Source organism: Apteryx mantelli, chromosome 1, assembly GCF_036417845.1.
Source record: "Apteryx mantelli isolate bAptMan1 chromosome 1, bAptMan1.hap1, whole genome shotgun sequence".
Lineage (NCBI taxonomy): Eukaryota > Metazoa > Chordata > Aves > Apterygiformes > Apterygidae > Apteryx > Apteryx mantelli.
In genome coordinates, this window is record NC_089978.1 from 98,605,820 (window position 1) to 98,628,430 (window position 22,611).

A 22,611-nucleotide genomic window follows, 5' to 3' on the forward strand; every position below is an offset into this window, starting at 1 on the left:
AGCCCTGTACCTCATTTAGCTTTGTAGATAGTGTATTGTGCTTAAGTCTCTCATCCATTCATTCATTTGAATTACATCATAAAGGTATTTTTTAAGAAATAAAACATGAATAGGGAGGTTTTTTTAAGCTTAGTGATTAGCTAGAGATTAGATTTCAGTTGAATAGTTTAGTTAAATATGGCTTTGTATGTGCTGATATGGCTTCCCATTGTCACAGCAGGTATGAGATATTTGGCAGTTTCCCAGCTTTGCTCTCCTGTGGGGGTTTGCAGCAATGCAAAAACCGAGTGTCCCACCTCTCAGTGAAAGAAAATATTTCTCAAAAATGCTTACTGAAATCTTGCCAATTTTCTGAGAAACACATTTGCACAAAACTATTTTCATTCATCTCAAAGCTTTACATTTTTTGAATAAAATGCCTGGTTTAGTTGTTTATTTATATATGTTTGTGGGTTTTTTCCCCCCCCCTTAAACTAACTCTAAAGAAACAATGTTAGAAAAAGAAAAAATTAGGAAAGCCAACAGTCAATTGTTCTCTCTGAAGAATATTGGGCAGATGACTAAGTCACCATGAAATTTGGCACACTATTTATGGACAAGATATTTTCGATGAGATGTAACACTCTACATATCACTCTAAAGTTGTGTGTTAGTTTTTTCCAAATAAAAGCCAGGCAAGCAAAGGATTGGAATTACAAAGACAAAAATGAACCAAGTTCTGTGATCTCTCCTTATTATGGTGGTGACTCATATTTCTCAGTGTGAGATATCTCTTTTTCTGAACAGTAGCAACATTAATAGAAGGTAATCTGAATGGGAGAGGTTTTTGAAATAATCTATTCCAAGCTAGCCTATCATTGCCAATGAAAAAATGTTTTGCACAAAATACACAATTTGAGAGGGTTTTTTTTCCCCCCAGAGCAACTCTCCATTCATTTAACTCTCATGCATACATGAAATGCTCTCAGAAATATTCCCAGCAGCCTTTCCAGACCTGAGTAGTTCTCCAGGTGTGAAAAAAAAAGGCATGCTTAATTGTCTTTCTACCAGTGGATAGTGAACACATTTAGCACGTTAAGCCTTGATTACGTGGTGAAAACGGAGAATCAGACAAGTTCTTATGTCTCCTACTGCATTAGGAAACTCCATAGTTACAGTGAGCCCCAAAGCACGATAGTATCCGTGCAGCTTGTTAAATATACAAACTGGAGGCAAAAGACCGGGGATGCCAAATGAGGAGCTCACATCACTGTGCAATGGTCAGGAGGGCTGGGCTGGAGCGACCAGGGCACAGTGCAGAAAGGAGCCATGGTGCAGAGGCGGTAAGCGCTGGAGCACCCACGTAGGCAAAACCTTGCACGCCAAGGGATGGCACGACAGCATTTCTTCTCTCATGACCTTCCTTTGCCACAGCTTTGTTTTGCCCCTGGAAGCCTGACCTTGCTCTCATTAAAGCAGTAGCAGAAAACACTCATTGATTTTGATAATCCTGGATGAAACTACAAAGGCCTGTGAGAGAGGCAGTGCATGTGCACCTACAGAGCTCTGCAGCACAATGGGGCCACATTTCCCAGAAGATATGGATCACGCACTGGTGTACTGTTACGGACGTGGCACCAAGAGATCCTTTCTGCTAACGTCTAAGTGACAGTAAAGAAGCACAATGACAACGATGATGCAGGTTCAGCTCTATGTACTGCCAGAAACCTGACTTCACACACTTGTCTCCTATATGACCCGACTAACCTAGCAAGTGACAGCCTCGTTATAAATATCCAAGAATCATGAGGTTGTCACTTTCCCACTGTCACAGCTAATTAACTTCTAGGAATAACTATGGGAACTACTTTATTTCACCATCCCAAACATGGGCCTGGAGTGAATGTGTGTATCATCTGCCCTGCCTGAACTGGCTGAGAAAAAACACCCCTCTGCTTAACAACAAGGCAGATCTCTGCCTACAGGTACGTGCTACGTATTCAAAGCACTGTAAGTGGCTAAAGGCAGCACTGAGGTTTACACCACCATTTCCAATCACTTGCACACTATTACATCTGTGGACTGAGGAGAGGTAAAAGAGCTCATATGTGTAAAATCCTAGAAGAGAACATGCATACCTCAAAAAACTGTATATATAAATTGTCATTACAGTTTAGAAAAATCTAGACAAAGCCCCACAATTAAGAACTGCTAAATTGCCCACTCTTTAGTCAACAGTACAAGGAGAAATTTATTTCATTTAATAAACTGCTCTTAATGGTTACTGTTTGTTTGCTTTCTAAATCTCAAAGCAACCATGTACTGCAAGCGCAAAATGCCTGGCAAGGGGATCTGTCTCCCAAACCTAAATGACAAGAAATCTCTTCAGTTTTCCACACCTTAGGCTCAGTTTGAGGATAGATTTTCCCTGGCAGCCCTTTACCGCTGACCTGTAAGCCTCCTGCCAGCTACTTGTCAAAAAGAAGAACCTTGACTTACAGAGTGGAGGGCTGCCAAGAACGTGAAACCAACACCTATATCTTGGGGACACCAGAAAGCTGTAAGCTGGCTGTTTGTAGAGTAGCAATTGTTTTGTAATAATTGTCTGTTATACCTACATCCTGTTCCTGTTCCAGGAGTTCACAATGGATCAATGTACCACAAGTGTTTATACCCACATCAACCTGCAGCAACACAGTTTAAAGACTTTTTCTCTGAGCCCCCCCCCGCCACCTCCCCAGACTACCTGTAAAAAGCAACCCTAAAAGCAATTTGTTTTCTCCTCAAATAAGAACTATGGAAAAGCCCATTCTTGCCCATGCACAAGCACTGGAACTGAGCAAGGACAGTGCAAGTACGAACAGCAACAGAGAGGCCATGTCATTTGTGATTTCCTTTCTGCAGTAGCTTTTGTAGTTACATGGTGACTTTCCAGACAGCTTTCCAGGAACTGCCAGCTGGAATGCCAATGTGGAGAAGTCGTGCTTTGCATATGGACATATGTGCACTCAGCATACATATATGAGGGCTCTGAACTTACTGCAGTAAAGGTGTTTCTTCAAACAGCAGGATAAGTAATGTGTGGAAATTGCCCTACTGCAAAATCCTTGTGAAGATCAGCCCCTTCAGTTTTACCATGGTAGCAAGGTGATCCCACCCACGTTTGGGACAAATGCTACTGCTTTCACCTAACTATGTGGTGGCAAAAAGCTATTTTAAATTCACAGACAGAAAAAAATGACAGAGCTGAGAGGTTGAAGCTAGAGCGAGCCAAGAGTAGGAAGTGCTGCACTTCGTATCCTAGAAACAGCTTTCAGTTCTTCATTGCTTTTTCCTTATTCATTGTAGAAAGAAGGTTGGAAGAACTGATGCAGATAAAGTAGATATCAGCTGAATTATTGCCAACCGGTCATTAATCCTCAAAATTTCAATCATATTTTCATTAAAATTTAACAGTGATAACATGCCCTGAACTATACAAACATAACTGAGTCTGTGCCTCAGGAATGTATTTAAGTATACATGGGTGGGAAAGATAATAGCTTGACAGAAGGAGCTACCTGAAATATTCCTCACTTAGAGTCATGAAAAATAAGGCCACTCAAAAGATGAAATTTTATCATATGCATTTTATCTGTAGTTTAGACCACAAAAACATACATGTTAAAGACTGCACACACTACAATCTCAGAGGGTATATTCTTTACCCGGATGAATCTGGTTCTCTCCAGATAAGAAGCTTGATTTTTTTTGCTCATTATAAACAAGAACCTAGCCATGTTTTTAATGAAAAGAGCCATTTTTTTAATGAAAAGAGTACTGATATGCAGCTGCTACTTGAAATGTAGACATCTGAGTAAAATCCAGCTCCTCCTCATGCAGTTTTTACCTTCCAAAACATTTTTATAGCTTAAAATGGAACAAAAGTTCTTCATATTCTTAACAAAATCTAAAATCACAGACAATTTACCTGTTTTCAGATTTCTCACTAATCAAAAGCTGAGGTCAAGATTGTTTTGCTGAAAGGGGTTAGTTTGTTTTGCAACTTTGTATCCTGTCCATTGGGGAGATAGTGATTTAGACTGGATCATTCGTTTTGGGTTTGCATTCATCTAAGTCTGAACCTTCAGAGAGAAATTCTGTAATGCATGCAGGAAGGAAAATCTAAGCAGCGAAAAAGGAGAAGAATGTAGCCTCTAAATTCAGAATTATTCCACCGAAGTTAAATAGATTGTCTTTCATAGGAGCAATTACAAGCGACAGATGGTCTTGTTGCTGAATCAAAGGTGTAGAAGTTCTGAGACTCAAACTCTGTTTCTGGCTCTGCAACAGATTTCCTGTGCAAGATGATAGGGCAAAAATCAACATTTCAAAAATGACCATTTTTTGCAGGCTTAACCTGAAACACCAACAACCCAACCTTCACAAGAAAGATGGACCTGGAGCCCCGGTTTACTTCCAGTGAGAAGTAAATGCAAAGCCACTCTAAAAACACAGCTGCTTTCTTTCAGATTGGATAACCAAAGCTGAAAGCTTAAAAATTAAAAAGATGTGCCAAATCTTGAAATTTTTGACTGACAATGCTCTCTAAGCATCGGTTTTCCTGTTTGTAAAACAGCTACATTCTTTAATTTATAACCTTCCAATATTCATGTATGTTTACAAGACAAAAGGACCTCAGACAAAAGGCCCCAGAGAAACAGAACAGAGGTAGCACAAGTATCAACACCTACAGTTAAGATTACCTTTTACATTTTCCATTACATGAGCCTGCCTTCAGCTAAGACTCGCCAACTTTGTTCACATGCACTGAAATTGCCTATTATGGTGCTGAATTGTATTAAGCTGAATTTGAATTTCATTTTTGTATGTAGATATATTTTTAGTTCCAGCTTGTATAGATCACCCATTGCTGAAAATGGTAAATCAGCTTATTCTTTTCTCTAACTTCAACATTAAAATAAGTATAGCCATAAAATGAAAACTCTTCAGTAACTCTGTGCATTCAGCCAGAGACTAAAAATTCAGCAAAGATGTGCATGAACTTGTGTCAGTATTTACAGCCCATGTGAAAGTCCACCCAAGCTCTGCTGTGCAAGGCTCCCAAGGTCCCAAGCTACACACACGCACCTTCACAAGAGGTGGGAGAACCTGACAGATAACTTGGTGTGCTCCCATGTGTACTGAGCATGCTGCACCTTACAATTGGTGGGGCTGAGCAAGACTTCCCCCTTAGTTACTTCTTTCAGCAGCTCGAGGATGGCACGGCACAGTGCAAACCGACTGAGACCAGAAGTTCTCCCATATGCTCTGGTTGCCCCCATCCTGGTGCTTGGACAACACAGAGGAGAAGACAGCCCGGCAGAGAAGGGACATAGTGACAAGATGGGAGTGAGGGGCAGAGCCAGGCCAGGCCATGCTGCACACTGAAGGCATGAAGAAATTCAACATGGACAAAAGAGCTACAGAGAAGATAGCAACTGGCAAAAGGAGAGGGGCAAAATGGGTCAGGCTGAGGGAAGATGGCATTAGGCAGAAGATTCAAACCTGGACTGGAACCCACTATTTCTCCATCATCATCAGACAACTGTGAAGCACCCCAACAAAACATACTTCCCCTGTTACTGCCAAAACAACCTCCTGGTCAGTCACTCTGTTACCTGAAATGGTAAAGATTATCTGCTTTACATCCAAATTTTAATCCTGCTAATGAAACAGGAAGGCATAAATTTAGTTCCAGACGATGGATTTTGTTTTATCATTTGGCTGTTTTTTAAACCTGAACATTTTATGGGAAAAGATGTGGTTGTAAAGTCAAGTGCTTTAAGAGTTTAGTGAATGCTAGGATTAAAGGTCTTTGTGCAGACTTAATCTACCATCCTTGCACATATGTATTTTGACACTGTCTTCATCCTGTATATATCTGAAAATTACATGAATTCACACTGTCATTTTTACTGACTGAAAGGGAATTTTTTTTCAAGTTTCTGTTTTCCTCCATATTCTAGTGTAAAGGTTTTACGCAAGTTCTGTCATACAGCATTCAGAAGCAGATATTAGGTGAAACAAGCTTCTGCTGTTAGACCCCTTTTCTGCCACCCCTCAAAAAAATTCTGTGCACCTTTGTATTTTTGCAGAAGAATTCCAAAGGAAAAATAAACACCCAGAACCAAACACCATTTCTAACTTTTGCAGATATAAAAAAAAAGATTTTTCTTTCTGCCAGTGCTGTAATTTTGAAGACAAGTCAAAAACTACAAGATAAATAAATGGAAAAAAGTACAGTCTCCTATCTCTTTAGGATTTTTTGTTAAACTGTGAAAGAGAGAAGCTAAGTATTTGCTGCCCTCAAGTGGTCTCCTATTTTCTTCTTACTAGAGATCTCCACAATGCTGCTTAGTCATTTTTATAGCTATAATTTCAGAGGAGTTTTGAAAGAAAATGGGAAGCTTCGCGAAAACAAAATTCAGCTTCCATTCAGAATAAACTGTTCTTTTAATACATATTTTTATTTAAATACTAAGTTCTTTGATAAGCCTAACTTTAGACATTTCCTCAACTCTGTTTTACAGCATTGCAGAAAAGAAGGACGCTGACATACACACCAACAAAAATGAGGGCCCCAAAAAACCTGAATATTGCTGATTACTCTTTTGTGGCTTTGAGTTTGGGGCTATGCAAAACAAACTGAGAAATATGGTCTGAGAAAAATGTTATTGCTCAAAAAGGCCATTTCTAAGTTGTAATGGGGAAAATTTGAGTTTGCCCTATGTTTACAAAAGATCATGCTGAGTTACTGATTATGGGCTAGAAACATCAGAGAAAACAGGATTCCCACCACCCTTCAAAGGTGGAGAATAACTGATTTAGAAGCTAATCCAGTTCTAGCTTAAAGACAGCTAGATCAGATTTCTGAGCTGAAATTAGCAACAAGAGCTGCATTTTCAGACTACATTATATGAGAAAAACGCTCTCCAAATATACTCCACAGAAACCTTCTGTAACGTACAAAATATCTTATTGCAATGTTCACCTTTCTTCCAAAGCAACACCAATTACTGTCACCTGAAGAGCAATTAGGAGCTTCCTGTTTTGGAGTTTGTTTATTTACCCTTTGCATCCAGGAGTATTGAGGAACCTCAGGATGACTGTGCTGCATCAGACAATTAATATATGTTATCTGACCATTCGGAGGCCGTGAATGCCAGGTCCCATGGTGTTGTGCCATATAAATACAAGGTAAACAGATGATGCCTCAAAGATAATACAGTCTTGGCTACAAGAAGATGCAATGATTAGGCAAAAAACAAGATTGGGAAACAAGAGCAGGACAAAATAAGTGAGGAGAGCAAGTTCTGCACAGTTCCCCATGTCTTTGTATAATAAAAAATCTGCATATTAACATGAAATAACATCTCTGGAGGCATTTATGTTTTCCCTCCTCTCCAATTTTATCCTAATATCCCTGTCCTTCTCTGACATATGTCACAATCCTATTGTGAAACCAGTCATTTTCTGAAATGACTGGAAATAGCAGGTGGGCATGACATGAAATGACTAAGCCCCCATCATTTGGGGCTGACTCCAAAGGACATGGAAATTGCACATTTAAAAGAAAGGGGGGGGGGTGGCAGGAAAAAGGATGGCAAACAACGCAGTCTTTTATATTTACTTCTCAGATCATACACAGCCTGAACTAGGATACTGTATCTAGCTGGACCCTCGCCTGGACAATCCCAGCTCCTTCCTGCTGTTGCTACTGGAAGCCTGGCAGCTGCCAAGGCTCTGCCGGGAAGGGGTCCCTGCTGCTCTGGGGAGCTGGCATAGCATGCAGCTCCCAAAAGAGAAGCAAAAAACACTCTTTGTGTGCAAAGCAGGCTGCAGATGCTGTGTGCTGGCATGCTTGGGCTCAGCAGCCTCAGCTGCACTCTCACCTGAACACCTGCCTTCCTCCCCAGAGCCCATATCTACCCCTGGTGTTTGGCTTGCCTGCTTCTTCTAGAACTCCCATTTCTTTTCATTTGTGAAATTGTACAATTGCTTCTGTTTATTTCTGAATCACAGAATCACAGAATTGTTGAGGTTGGAAGGGACCTCTGGAGATCATCTAGTCCAACCCCCCTGCTCAACCAGGGTCACCTAGAGCACATTCTACAGGACTGCGTCCAGGCAGGTTTTGAATATCTCCAGAGAAGGAGACTCCACAACCTCTCTGGTTGGGCAACCTGTTCCAGTGCTCTGTCACCCTCACAGTGAAAAAGTTTTTCCTCATATTCAGATGGAACTACCTGTGTTTCAGTTTGTGCCCGTTGCCTCGCGTCCTGTCACTGGGCACCACTGAAAAGAGTCTGGTCCCATCCTCTCAACACCCTCCCTTCAGATACTTGTACACGTCGATAAGATCTCCTCTCAGCCTTCTCTTCTGCAGGCTAAACAGGCCCAGCTCTCTCAGTCTTTCCTCATAAGAGAGATGCCCCAGTCCCCTAATCATCTTTGTAGCCCTTCACTGGACTTGCTCCAGTAGTGCCACATCCCTCTTGTACTGGGGAGCCCAGAACTGGACGCAGTACTCCAGATGTGGCCTCACCAGGGCTGAGTAGAGGGGGAGAATCACCTCCCTCCACCTGCTGGCAACACTCTTCCTGATGCACCCCAGGATACCATTGGCCTTCTTGGCCACAAGGGCACATTGCTGCCTCATGCTTAACTTGGTGTCCACCAGCACTCCCAGGTCCTTCTCCGCAGAGCTGCTTTCCAGCAGGTCAACCCCCAGCCTGTACTGGTGCCTGGGGTTATTCCTCCCCAGGTGCAGGACCCTGCACTTGCCTTTGTTGAACTTCATGAGGTTCCTCTCCGCCCACCTCTCCAGCCTGTCCGGGTCTCTCTGAATGGCAGCACAGCCCTCTGGTGTATCCACCACTCCTCCCAGTTTTGTATAGTTGGCAAACTTGCTGAGGGTGCACTCTGTCCCTTCATCCAGGTCAGATGCCATGCAAGAATACAAATCAGGTGGCAGAACACACTTGTTTTCACAGTTTACACAGTCGGAGTATTGGCGACCACATTTGTGATTGCTTGGTAACGGTAGCATCCACTTTTCTCACATTTCTTCAGGCCACTATAGCTCCATTTCAGAAAGCCCCAAGGTGAGCGTTCCCAGCCCTTGTAGGTGAGCGAGGGAGGGAGGAAGCACAGTGAGCGCCAGCAACACCTGCTCATTTCTATGAACATCCTCCTTAGGAAGAAGCTGTTGAGGACACAAGGCAAACTGATTCCTAGGCCGTTTCCCATAGAAGATTTCTTTCAGTTCTGGTCTGCTTTGTTTTACTGCCTATGAAATCCAGGCTGCATGGGATATTAATATTGTTTTAAGGACTCTTACAAAGCGACATAACAAAGCCTAAATTCAGTCTACCCCAGGCAGGAAAGCTACAGCACTCTCATATCCCCATGCACGCCAACTGGGTCTGACCCCACTTGCACCGGAGCAGGCTCAGAGCTCAGGAAAGTCACACCAGGGACCTCTCAACGCAGCGAGCTGCCAGAGCATGCCTGGGGACAGACATCAAGACCATTTTTCTCAGCGTTGACCACACGAGGCATCTGTGGCAGGAATGATTCTGCAGAGCCTTGACCTGTCACCACTTGTTACCAGATAAGAGCTTTCCTCTTCACGCTCAACAAGCAAATGGTACAGGCAAATGACCAAACAGAAATGGATATGATACAGGAGCACAACAACTAGAAATATATTTGATGTTCCTAGATGGAAAGCATCAACACAGACCGCATCTTAGGCCTCAGCCAGCTTCAAGAAGAGCTCGCAGCAAAGAACTTTCTTTGCAACATTTGCATCTGTTCATTAATGAGCTTGCTGGGAATATAATTTTCCAAAGATTTCACTTGTCAGAGCAACAATGTAGCACAACATGGCTGCAACAGCAAAGCCTATCATTTCATGAAATGGAAGAGCTTTGGGGCTTTTCATGAAACAATCAAGTGGGAGAGCCAAAGAGTTTAACAGAATGCATTTAATTCCAGTCATTTTGTGAAAAAATCCAAACATTTATTCTGAATAAGATATAAACATCTAATCAGACTAACAAACATTCTCTCTCTTAACTTCAATACATTATGTTCCTCTGACTGGCTTTGCTTGTCAAGTAACATACTCTTTATCTACGCCATACCATACCTGGTTTTCTGTAACTGGCAGGTGACATGCAAGTATCAAAAGCTATACGTGAGGAAAAAAACCCAACCCAAAATGCCATCAATGGAAAGATCAACATAGCTAAGTCTCCTGAGTAGGAAAAAAGGCAATCTTTCTCCAGAGATGCCTTTTTAGAAGCAAGCCCTCAGCATTTGCACTGTGTAAGGAGAGTGCTCTTGGAGAAGTTTATACCACCGTATTCTATCTGACAAGACAAAACAAAACTTCATTCAAAGGGAGAAATGATTGCAGAGATTTTTTTTTTTAATCTTAGTTACTTGATGTGTAAGCAAAACATAACACGTCAAACTGTAGATGAAAGGGCGTAATTTTGGCTTTGCTACTATTGCTATCAAAAGTAGGCACCTGTCAGTTCAGCACAAGAAACCAAACATATAGGGAAATCATGATCAACTACTGTGGAACATTTTTCTTCCTATATCCTTCAATTCTTCACTCAGGCATTGGCAATGCTGATATTCTGGAAATCATCATGCTATAGTCAGCACTGCATAGGATTCTCTGCTTTGTATTCCTGCTCCTATTTTTACTTTTATCCCCACCATTAGTTCACTCCTGTGTAGTTTCAGCCCCTCTTCCATTTTAAAAAGGAAGGGGCTACAGTGCACAGTAGATAAGGACTCCACTCATCAGGACCCTTTATTTTTTCCTGCTATATTGACAGTAAAACCCCAAATGGAAAAGCTGGATGGAAGAGGCCAAAAAAACAATCTGTATACACACAACTGGAGAACTAGCAGTATAGCTGTAGCATCTCTGTAAATGAGAGAATGTAGTTTTAGAGGCTGTGGCTCTTTTATTATTCCCTAATAAATATATGAGAAATACAGTACCAGTGGTCAGTCTGGCAGAACACACATCAAGACAGAACTTATAATTAAACAGGCAAACAAAGCTGCGCTCACATTTGCAGGCCTACAAATCTGCACAAGCACTGAAGCAAGAGAAATAACAATGACGTCCATAAACAAACATATTGCTAGGGAGCAGGGAAGAGAAAAGAAAGTTAGAGCTTCTGCTATCTTTTCACAGAATCACAGAATGGTTGAGGTTGGAAGGGACCTCTGGAGATCATCTAGTCCAACCCCCCTGCTCAACCAGGGTCACCTAGAGCACATTGCACAGGATTGCATCCAGGCACGTTTTGAATATCTCCAGAGAAGGAGACTCCACAACCTCTCTGGTTGGGCAACCTGTTCCAGTGCTCTGTCACCCTCACAGTGAAAAAGTTTTTCCTCATATTCAGATGGAACTACCTGTGTTTCAGTTTGTGCCCGTTGCCTTGAGTCCTGTCGCTGGGCACCACTGAAAAGAGTCCGACTCCATCCTCTTGACACCCTCCCTTCAGATATTGTACACATTGATAAGATCTCCTCTCAGCCTTCTCTTCTGCAGGCTAAACAGGCCCAGCTCTCTCAGTCTTTCCTCATAAGAGAGATGCCCCAGTCCCCTAATCATCTTTGTAGCCCTTCACTGGACTTGCTCCAGTAGTGCCACATCCCTCTTGTACTGGGGGGCCCAGAACTGGACACACTACTCCAGATGTGGCCTCACCAGGGCTGAGTAGAGGGGGAGAATCACCTCCCTCCACCTGCTGGCAACACTCTTCCTGATGCACCCCAGGATACCATTGGCCTTCTTGGCCACAAGGGCACATTGCTGCCTCATGCTTAACTTGGTGTCCACCAGCACTCCCAGGTCCTTCTCCGCAGAGCTGCTTTCCAGCAGGTCAACCCCCAGCCTGTACTGGTGCCTGGGGTTATTCCTCCCCAGGTGCAGGACCCTGCACTTGCCTTTGTTGAACTTCATGAGGTTCCTCTCCGCCCACCTCTCCAGCCTGTCCAGGTCTCTCTGAATGGCAGCACAGTCCACTGGTGTATCCGCCACTCCTCCCAGTTTTGTATCATCAGCAAACTTGCTGAGGGTGCACTCCATCCCTTCATCCAGGTCACTGATGAAGAAGTTGAACAAGACTGGACCCAGTCCTGACCCCTGGGGGACACCACTAGCTACAGGCCTCCAACTAGACTCTGCACCGCTGATCTCAACCCTCTGAGCTCTGCCATTCAGCCAGTTCTCAATCCACCTCACTGTCCACTCATCTAGCCCACACTTCCTGAGCTTGTCTATGAGGATGCTATGGGAGACAGTGTCAAAAGCCTTGCTGAAGTCAAGGTAGACAACATCCACTGCTCTCCCCTCATCTACCCAGCCAGTCATCCCATCATAGAAGGCTATCAGATTGGTTAAGCATGGTTTCCCCTTGGTGAAGCCATGCTGACTACTCCTGATCACCTTCTTGTCCTCCACATGCTTGGAGATGGCCTCCAGGATGAGCTGCTCTATCACCCTTCCAGGGATGCAGGTGAGCCTGACTGGCCTGTAGTTCCCTGGGTCCTCCTTCTTGCCCTTTTTGAAGACTGGGGTGACATTGGCTTTCTTCCAGTCCTCAGACACCTCTCCTGTTCTCCGTGACCTTTCAAAGATGCTGGAGAGTGGCCTAGTAATAACATCCACCAGCTCCCTCAGCACTTGTGGGTGCATCCCACCAGGGCCCATGCATTTGTGGGTGTCAAGTTTGCCTAAACGATCTCTAACCCGATCCTCCTTGACCAAGGGAAAGTCTTCCTTTCTCCAGACTTTCTCTCTTGCCTCCAGGGTCTGGGGTTCCTGAGGGCTGGCCTGAGCAGGAAAGACTGAAGCAAAGAAGGCATTCAGTAACTCTGCCTTCTCTGCATCCTTCGTCACCAGGGCACCCACCCCATTCAGCACTGGGCCCACCTTTTCCCTAGTCTTCCTTTTGCTACTGATGTATTTGAAGAAGCCTTTCTTGTTGTCCTTGACATCTCTTGCCGGATTTAATTCCAAATGGGCCTTAGCCTTCCTTTTCACACCCTTGCATACTCTGACCACATTCCTATATTCCTCCCAAGTAGTTTGTCTTCCTTTCCACATTCTGTATACCTTCTCCTTCTGGTTGAGTTTTGCCAGGAGCTCCTTGCTCATCCATGCAGGTCTCCTGCCTCCTTTGCTTGACTTCTTACTCATAGGGATGCACTGATCTTGAGCTTGGAGGAAGTGATGCTTGAATATTAACCAGCTCTCTTGGACCCCCCTTCCTTCTAGGGCCCTAACCCATGGGATTCCTCCAAATAAGTCCCTGAAGAGGCCAAAGATCCTACTTAGTGCCCTGCCTCCTCCTCGCAGGATCCTGAACTCCACCATCTCATGGTCACTGCAGCCAAGGCAGCCCCCAACCTTCACATCTCCAACCAGTCCTTCTTTGTTTGTTAGTACGGGGTCCAGCAGCACACCTCTCCTCATTGGCTCCTCCACCACCTGCGTCAAAAAGTGGGGGAAGAAAGGACAGAAAACAAGCAGCATTGCCAAGAATTAACACAAAACCATCTGTGATGTGTTGTGATTCCATGGCTCTGTGACCGAATGGGACTGCAAAGAGGCCTTGAACTAAATGCTAAGCAGCAAAATATAAACTGGATATTCACATTATGGACCCAAGAACTCACACACCAATATGTAACTTGGAGATCTGAAAGTTTCCTTAACTACAGAAAGGAACATTTGTGGCTCACATATTCCAGCCAACAGGAAAGGTTCGAGTGTACAAAGCAGACAGCTGAGACCTAACCCAACAGAAAGACACATAGATAGCAAGAACAGCTGAAGTCTCACAGAAAAAGATCGTGATATAGACAAACACTTGCACAGAAGATCAAGGACCAGTGACTGGCTGAGATTGGCAGTGTCACAGTCCACAACACAATTTACATGAAGTGATGTGAAAAGCAAGGAGAAAAAAAAAAAGCCTATGAGCAACAAGGGCAAGAAGCCTAAGTGACCTCCTCTGGTGCTGTTCAAAGCAAAAGGAAGGCAGAGGCAGGCCTAAAGACAAGAGAGAGTCACACTGGCCCAGCTAAAACATACTGGAAGGCTTTTTTAATTAGCATACAGGACTGTGGTCCCATCTCAGGGGGGATTGGGGCAACCCAGCTCTAGGACAGCAGCACCATGATTTTGTCCCTCATCACATGCAGCCCCAGGATCCAGCATCGGCCAAACTCCAGACACAAGCACCTCCCTACAGTGAAGAAGCCCCAGCCCCAGGGCACTGCACAAAAATGGGAAATAGGATCCATGTCAAATCAGCAAGCGTGCAATGGAAAAGGTTCCAACTGAATGCAGTCTGCATGGGTTACATCAGGCAGGTGAGTGTATTGGGGAAGTAGAAACCAATAAGCTTGAGCACATAGGCAGAAAGCACCATGGCCAGGGGAAAGCACCACAGCAGGCAGCTGGGCTGACGGGAACATTAAAAAAAAACAAGTAACACAAGCAACATGAGGACCTGGCAAAACATGTGTTCTCTAAACAAAGCAGCAGCCAGCTCCCCCACCAACAAGACATGGACAGGCAATTAAAAAGCCCCAGGCCTGAAAGAACAGGAAGATTTAAGAGCCCCTAACCAGGGGGCATGAAAGGCCACGTTCCCCAAGGCAGCTCTGTGCCTAACTGCTGGGCAAAAAGCTGCAGAGAGGGGCCCAGAGCTCATCAGAAAGCAGCATGTGTAGCGAGCTTGGAGCTTCAAGGCAGGAGCCCAGGCTGCAGCCGAAAAGCACATTTGGAGGGGGGTGCCAACAAGTTGGTGCACATGCACAGGGCAGGAGCCAGGCTGCAGTAGCAGCAGCTCGGCAAATGGTTCTCTTAAGAGAGTTTTACTAAGAAAAAAGGAAAAATAGTCTTGTCCTGCTCTAAGACAGCATGTATTGCATTCAGCATCAACTATAAATAGCTGAATGATGTTGAATCAACTATTAAAATGAAATCATTAATAAAATGATAATTAAATCATTCATGTTTCTTGTGAAGAATTTAATGTTCAGCCTTAACATAACTCATGCAAGCAATTACTACTGTTAGGTTTTTTACAGAAGGGAAAATGTCTCTGGGACAGCACAAAGCATTTCTGTTCTCCTGACAGCTGGAAGGCAGGCTTGGAGATGCTGACCAAGATGACTTTTTGCAGGGATCCTGAACGTGTGGTTTTCTTGGCCAAAGATCCTTATTTTGTTGATTGGTGACTCTTCGAACTGTGCAACTTATATCGAATCACCATCCTCCTAAGATGCGGGTAACAGGTAAGAAGGACACCCCACTGCCAGTACAGAGCAGGCTTGAACCCAGGCAGGAAGGCCCACAGGGCAGGCACTGTCTTGCTGCAAGTCCAGCAAGAAATTGTACAACATGTGTGCATTGGGTCTGGCTTTGCTATATGTGCTGCCTAGAATCATTGGCATAGAGTCTCCAACATCATTAAGGTAGCCCTGAAATTACTCACTTCATTCTGGAGCTGCATTACAAAAAAAATGAGAAAGCTGATTTTGGGCGGACTGTTCTCCTTTATTTCTTGTCTTCTTTTAAATATTTAATCTTGCTGTTTATTAGTTTAATTATGGAAAACAACAGGGTTTCTGGATAAGACACTGAATGAGGACAAAAGTTTCTTCCATCTTCTACTGTCTTGAGACATGACAAATGCCTTTCCATCTCTGCACCATTACCTCACCTCCTAAGTTTTGCTATTCTCATTTACTTAGATAAGAGAGATTTCCATTGAAACTTTCCCTTATTGTGAGTTTTTAAACAACAGGGCTTTGATCCTAACTTGGACCTGTAAGTGCTGCTAAATTCATTACTTACATACTAAAAAATGACTGAATGCATTCACTACTTCAGGTGGAGCCTTATACTAATATAGAAAATGCAGACCACTGCCAGAGAAAGACTATTTGTAAAACAGACAGAACTAGTCAACTGATATGTCAAAACACCACAATACTAAGTTTATTGTGATTACATAAGTTAAAATGATTATTACAGATTTAATAAAGAAACTAGAAGCAGCTGCCTTATTCTGCTTCCACTGCTATGAGGCTAATGAGCCCAGACAATACAAAACTTGTTTGATTAAGGGTTAGTTTGTTATTAGTACTGAATTGTTTTCAGAAATGTTAAAATGCTCATGGAATTAATATAATCTATATATGGTGGATGGTACCTGAAGATTCCCACTCACATGGAGTGGGCCCGAAATTCGGTTTCAACTGTGTTATGGAAAACTGTTGATTTTAGCTTGTATTGGCTGAACTGTCAGGAGTGTGGGTAAAGCAGTGGTCCTACTGAGCCACAGGAGCTCTTGGAGGTGGTAGAAAGCCCCTTTTGGACTACCTGTGAAGTGGGTAGTGTATTGGCCAAGGTGGCTGACAGCACGTCTCTGCCACACAACGCAGGAGCGTGCAAAGGTTCCCAGGCTGGCAGTCAGCACCCTAGGCATTTTCTTTCCACACAATTAAGGGAAATAGAGGGTGCCAAACATGAAAGATAAGGGAATATGGCAGAGTTGAAGGCAGCAGAATTTGTAAGTCTCAACAGGAGGCAGATTGGGCGGTATTTTCTCTATTGTTCCACTCGTTTCACCTTGGCGGAGACCTCCTGCACAAAGATATACAGTAGTTCTTCAAAATACCACCATGGGAGACAACGGGATGGGTTAAGAAACAAACATGCAAAAAGGTAACTGGAAACCAGACAAAAAGACAGTACAAAAACACAGTACATCTGTGGTTTGCGCTGTTTCTATTCCTCTTACCCATCTGTGACATGAAGTAAACTGATTTATAGCTGGATCTATTAATTATTAAAGAAAATTGACCAAATTCCTGGTTTGCAAAAGAGAAATTGGGCCATTGTAAGGCATCTCACCACTTTTTCCCACTCTGGAGTTCATCTGTCTGTGATAAATGGCAATTGAAGCAAGGTAAAAATGCTCTGTTCTTTCACACGTTTCCTAGATCACAGTGGAGGTGAAAGAAGAGGGGCAAGTGACAAACACTATGAACTGCCGCAGACCAGCAAGATCTCTTGATATGGCAGAAGGGGTATTTCTAGCTATGGTCTAATAACACAAAATAAAGAGGGAATTTCTGGTATTGTGGATACCACTTCAAAACACTATTGCATTTATTATAGGAATAAACTACACAAAACTCAAGAGACCTTGAGGTTTGATTGCTCACCAGATTTACCGACAACTGATTCGCTGTATGACTGCAATCAATTCCCTTTCCTTCCAGGTGCTTTTGTTTGCTTTGTCTCTTATCCATGTCATTCTTTTGGGCAGGGAATTTTTTTTTGTCTGTATTTTCATGGAATCTAGAGCAAGGGGACTCCAATCTTGAGCGGAATCCCTTGCTGACATTTTAACAATGATGATAACTGAATATTCGTTTAGAGCAGATAGCCTCAAAGTCTTAGATTTCAAATAAGCAAGAAAGTCAAATGTTGGTTCTGGTTAAGAGCACTTTGACTAAATGCAGGACTCTGAATATACAGACAGCTAGACTGAACTCAGTTAATCACTAGTACTCCCTTAGGTGAAAAGTGTAAGCTGCTTCAATAAACTGTTGCAGTATTTCCTTCCAACCAAGAATCCCACTCTGTTGCCTACAGCAATTCCGTATTTGCCTGCACAAAGGACAGCTGATCTAGAAATGCTGCAGAATCTGGGAAAAAGCATGGGAGGTAAGCAGCAGGGAAGCAGTTGCACAAAAGACCAGGGAACTAACATTTCAAGCAAGAATTTAAAAAACTAAACCAGGAACCCAATGGAAAATGTAACATTCAAAGGAATTTGCCAGAAGACAAGCAGAGAAGAGCTCTTCTTTCATATTAAACAAAGGAGTGGTAATTACTTTGAAATAGATACTTAAATAATAATTCAACGCATCTTATGTTTCATTATTTTACACAGTTGTCAAAATCACCTATTTTATCGCCAATTCAAAAGTGGTGGGATTTCAATGCCTTGCAGCTATCAATATATCAACATATTTGACCTTCAGAGTATAGTCATAGGATTTACTTTATTTGTGCCTCACAAATGGATTCTTTAGCAAGTCTAATATATACTGTTACTCATTAAAAATGCTGATTGACCAACAACCACATATACTGTAAAGACAAAAAATGAGATATCACAGAGTACTTGCCTATTTAGAATTAGCTTTCCTGATCTAGATTCACTTCCCCATTTTCAACAGACTTCCTTATACAGATTCCACTAGGCACTCATCCCAACCCCCAGACAAAATTCTATATCCATTTCACTTAATTCCTTCACATGTTTATTCATTTCCATGGTATTTTTTCACTTGTGACACTTTTTAAAATGATTTTCATTTTTTCAAGTGATATAAATTGTACCATTCATTTTGCTGACCTTTACAATAGTAAGAGGAACATCATTTTTGTAAGTCTCCAATTAACGTTCAAAATGTCTGTACCACAGGTTCCTATAGCCATGTAAATGTGGTTGTGAAGATTAAATGGTCTAGTTAATTTGCTGATTCCAGTGGAATCATACAGACCTACTTAAGGTATTCACATTAAAACCAAATGATTCATAGAATGACAGTGAAAACCAGAGGAATTCTTAATTATTAGTTAAGTACTGCAAAGTGGGAATGTAAAATGATTATAGGTGGTTTCTGAAGGAATTTCAGCTTGTGAGATTAGCCTTTTTTGCATTAGGACATTACAAAAAACCCACAGCCAATAACTATGTTTTGTTAGCTGCTTCTGGATTTCAGTCACTGCAGGTTTTATTCTCAGCATCCTTCTTGCCCCACAGATTCAGACTGACTGGGTTAGAATACTTCAGCCAGAACAGGAATTTACTTTTAGCTATTGTTTTGAAACAGCAGTTGTATTCTTTCATTTGCTGTTTGCTTTATTCTAAACTCCTTTCCTATTTCTTCAGTGAGGCTGAAATGACCGTATTTCTTACAAGTGGGTACAAGAGTCTCCATCACATTTAATGGGATCATATCTGGAAATAGACAAATTGGTTCTGTAAATGTGTACGGAGACTTACCGTACCTCTAAGAATGTAAAATACTCTTCAGTTTCAGTAGGACTTCTCACAGGCATAGGAATAAGAACACATGTGCTTCACTGCATGTTACAGCTTGTTTCTATCCTAAACTTTTTTTGAAAGTGTTTGTATGACTTTATCCTCTACTGAACTGGTAAGGAATAATTACAGTTAACCACCCTTTACTGAAACTGCACCGGCTGGCCTTCAGAGGATCAGACAACCTTTTAGATAAGTATTTTTCTTTCCTGGAGTGCTTTAAGCAAAGTGTCTAGGAGACAGAGACAGACTGTAGTCTTATGTGACTGGATATTAGTCAACTCTTACAGCTGTATCTCAGGCGAACAAACATCCTTGCTGGAGTTTTCGCCAAAGAGGCTCACAAAAGCCTTGTCAATAATCAGACAGAAATGTCTATACCCACTACAGAAGTCACAGTTGACACCATGTGGCATGCATTACACAGGATCTCACAGCAGATGTTCAGGAGAAGATGGTTTTCATATCCTCATGGTCTTTTGAAGATAGGCATCAACTTTCTTGCCCAGTCCCTCGTTAGCTCCCATCCAGAGGTGGCAGCTATATCTGCAGCCTGGTGTTATGCCCAAGCTAATAGGACTAAGCCCAGCCACTTAGCAGATATATCCTGTCAGACACCCAGGCAGCCCTACATTCATGAAATCAAACCTAGAGGCAGAAAAAAAATCTCACTAATACGGCATCCCATAAGAAGAATTATGGAGATGGCTGGGGTAAGAGAGCTGTCACAATATTTATGTTACACATGTAAAAAACAAACTCTTTGGCATTTTTCAGATTGTAACAGCTTAATTTGATAATAGACAGTAATGTATAATAAACATGCTGACAGAAGTTAGAGAACAGGATATTCTTAGAATCAGGCTGCATCCAGTATTACAATTTCAACTGAAATAAAACATTATTTAACAAATCTAAAGTAAACCAAGGCCCTTTACCACTGAAGCCACATACAGTGGCTTCACATACAGTGAATTTCAGCAGAGATCAAATTCATAACTTCTTGGAGAAAAATGCTTTTAATAGATGTATAAACAAAACTCTAGCTTTTCCAGCACAGTCAGTTCAGTTTTAGTTTGTGTTGAAATACATATGCATACTATATATATATATATACACACACACACACACAAATACAAATATATATATATATATTTACAAAATAATACCACTGTAGAATACAAATATATTAAAAAGAAGGGTGGGAGGGAAGTCTTTGAAATGAAGTTCTCCAAATGAAATTGCTTTTGGCAGAAGATATGCAGGAAGCTTAGAAGTATAGTATATACCACACAAGTCGCATCTAATAAATTCCCTAAGTCTGGTATGCAGGTTTCAGTTCATTCAGAACATCAGCTGAGACAGACTCAGTTTGTTTCTTACCACTTGCCCTTGATGAAAAGACATCAAGATAAACCATTTTCCAACAGGAAAATTATCATGTTGGGTATATCTCTACAAAGACTAATTATTCTCTACTGGAAGAGAGTGTTACCACATAATCAACCTCTACTACACAGATTCATCAAAAAAGCATGCAGAAATCTCAATGAGCACAAGTCAAATTATCCATGTAAAATTACCGTACCAGGGGAATTTTTCATATACAGTTCTGCTTTGCTTGAGATTTGAGAAATTTCAGGCTTTCTTCTCTGAAATAACTTCTCAACCAGGAAATATGAGGGTTAAGAAAAATTTAGCACTTTTGAATACATATCTGTTACCTGCATTTTGAAATCCACTATAGAGGAATAAAGACAAAAAAAGTGTTAGTTCCAAGTAAGCAACAAATATTTATCCAATACTAGCTCCATCACTTGTAACTTCCACTTATGGGAGCCTCTTTCCTGAGACTCCCCAACTCCTTCCCCCCCCCCTTTTTTTTGACTTTCTAGGAGAAATTTCAGCTCTATTTTGCCATTGCTAATGTTACTCCTGAGTATCCAAGAGACCAAGTGGTCTCATACTCTTTGTTACACATTTTCTTCTTTCATCCCACCCAGAAAAAACAAATCCTTTGTCTGGTCCATAATATCCATTTTGGCAGAAGTCCTTACTTCTAATCTCCCCTTTAAGCACAGGCACACTTTTTGCTTCAGATTTTAAAATCTTTGTTTTAACAAAGAGCTGAGAACAGAGAGAGGAAAGAATATAAAAGATGGTTTGTTCCACTGTGGAAATCCCTAATATTCTGTTCTAAGAGGGTCTCCTGCCTCAGATATTTACCACTTCCAGATGTTTCCGTGAAAGGATTAATCCCCCCCCAATGAACCTAATTGTTCTATAGTGTCCTGCAGGATGTGGACAGGGGAAAAAGAGGGTATTTTCCTCTTGACCCTTAGCTGAAAAACAATTTGTACCCTGAATTTTGGAACAGACAGACTTTGCAATGTTCCTGCAGTGTAAACAAACAAGCTATTCTCAGTCTTCAGACTGTCTGAATTTATTAAAGATGTCAACATGTTCTTATTCAATAATATAGCAGCAATGAGTTTCTAAAATGCCCATTTTTGTTGGTTCTCACCTAAATTTTCTTGCGTATCAACATGCAGTGAGGAGATTTTTAAACTTCTGACATTCACAATTTAATCTGGAAAACAACAAGAGCATAGTAAGAAAAACAAAGTAATATATGAATAACAAATTAAATGGGTAGAGCTAGCTGGCAGTGCACAGTGATTCAGCAGGTAAACTCTAGAAGTCTTACTTCATTTATTTCAAGAAGCCGCTGTGAACTTACTGAATATAGCATATATCTGGAGTCAGAAGACACTTCAAGAATAACTTAATTAGCTATATTACTCAAAGATATGGCTCAGTTCAATAGCACCTTTTAAAAAACTCAGTAATGAAATTTAAAACACTGAAGGAAGGTGGTGTGTGTTTTGGTGCTGTTTTTTTTTCTTTTTCTGTAATATAGAAAAAAGCACCATATCCTGTGATGCTATTAAAGTATTTAGCACTAGATAATGAACTGAGGTATCTGAGCTATCATCAGGATTTTTAAAAACATGGCATTGTTCCTCCACCTGTAAACTGTAAAACTTCTTAGCTACATACATACTTTGTATGTGCTTCTTCAGCATAAAACTACTCTGTATCATTTACTGCTGAAATCACAACACACTGCAGTCACCTGAACAGCAGAGGAATCCCCCGCTCCCAGAATTACAGCTGCCCATCTGCCAAATCTGTTGCAAGATGAGCAAAATTTTGGAGGTCAAAAGAAGAGGCTGTCACATATAAAGGATGTAAGAGCAGACTGTAACTTCCTCTGTATGGACTTTTCCTTTTAAAATTAACCTCTTTTCTATTTTCCACATAAATAACCTGTAAGAGGCACATATTAGGTTGTAGATTGTGGCTGCATTTACTGAATAAATGCTTCTGAGAAAGCAGCTGCCCCATC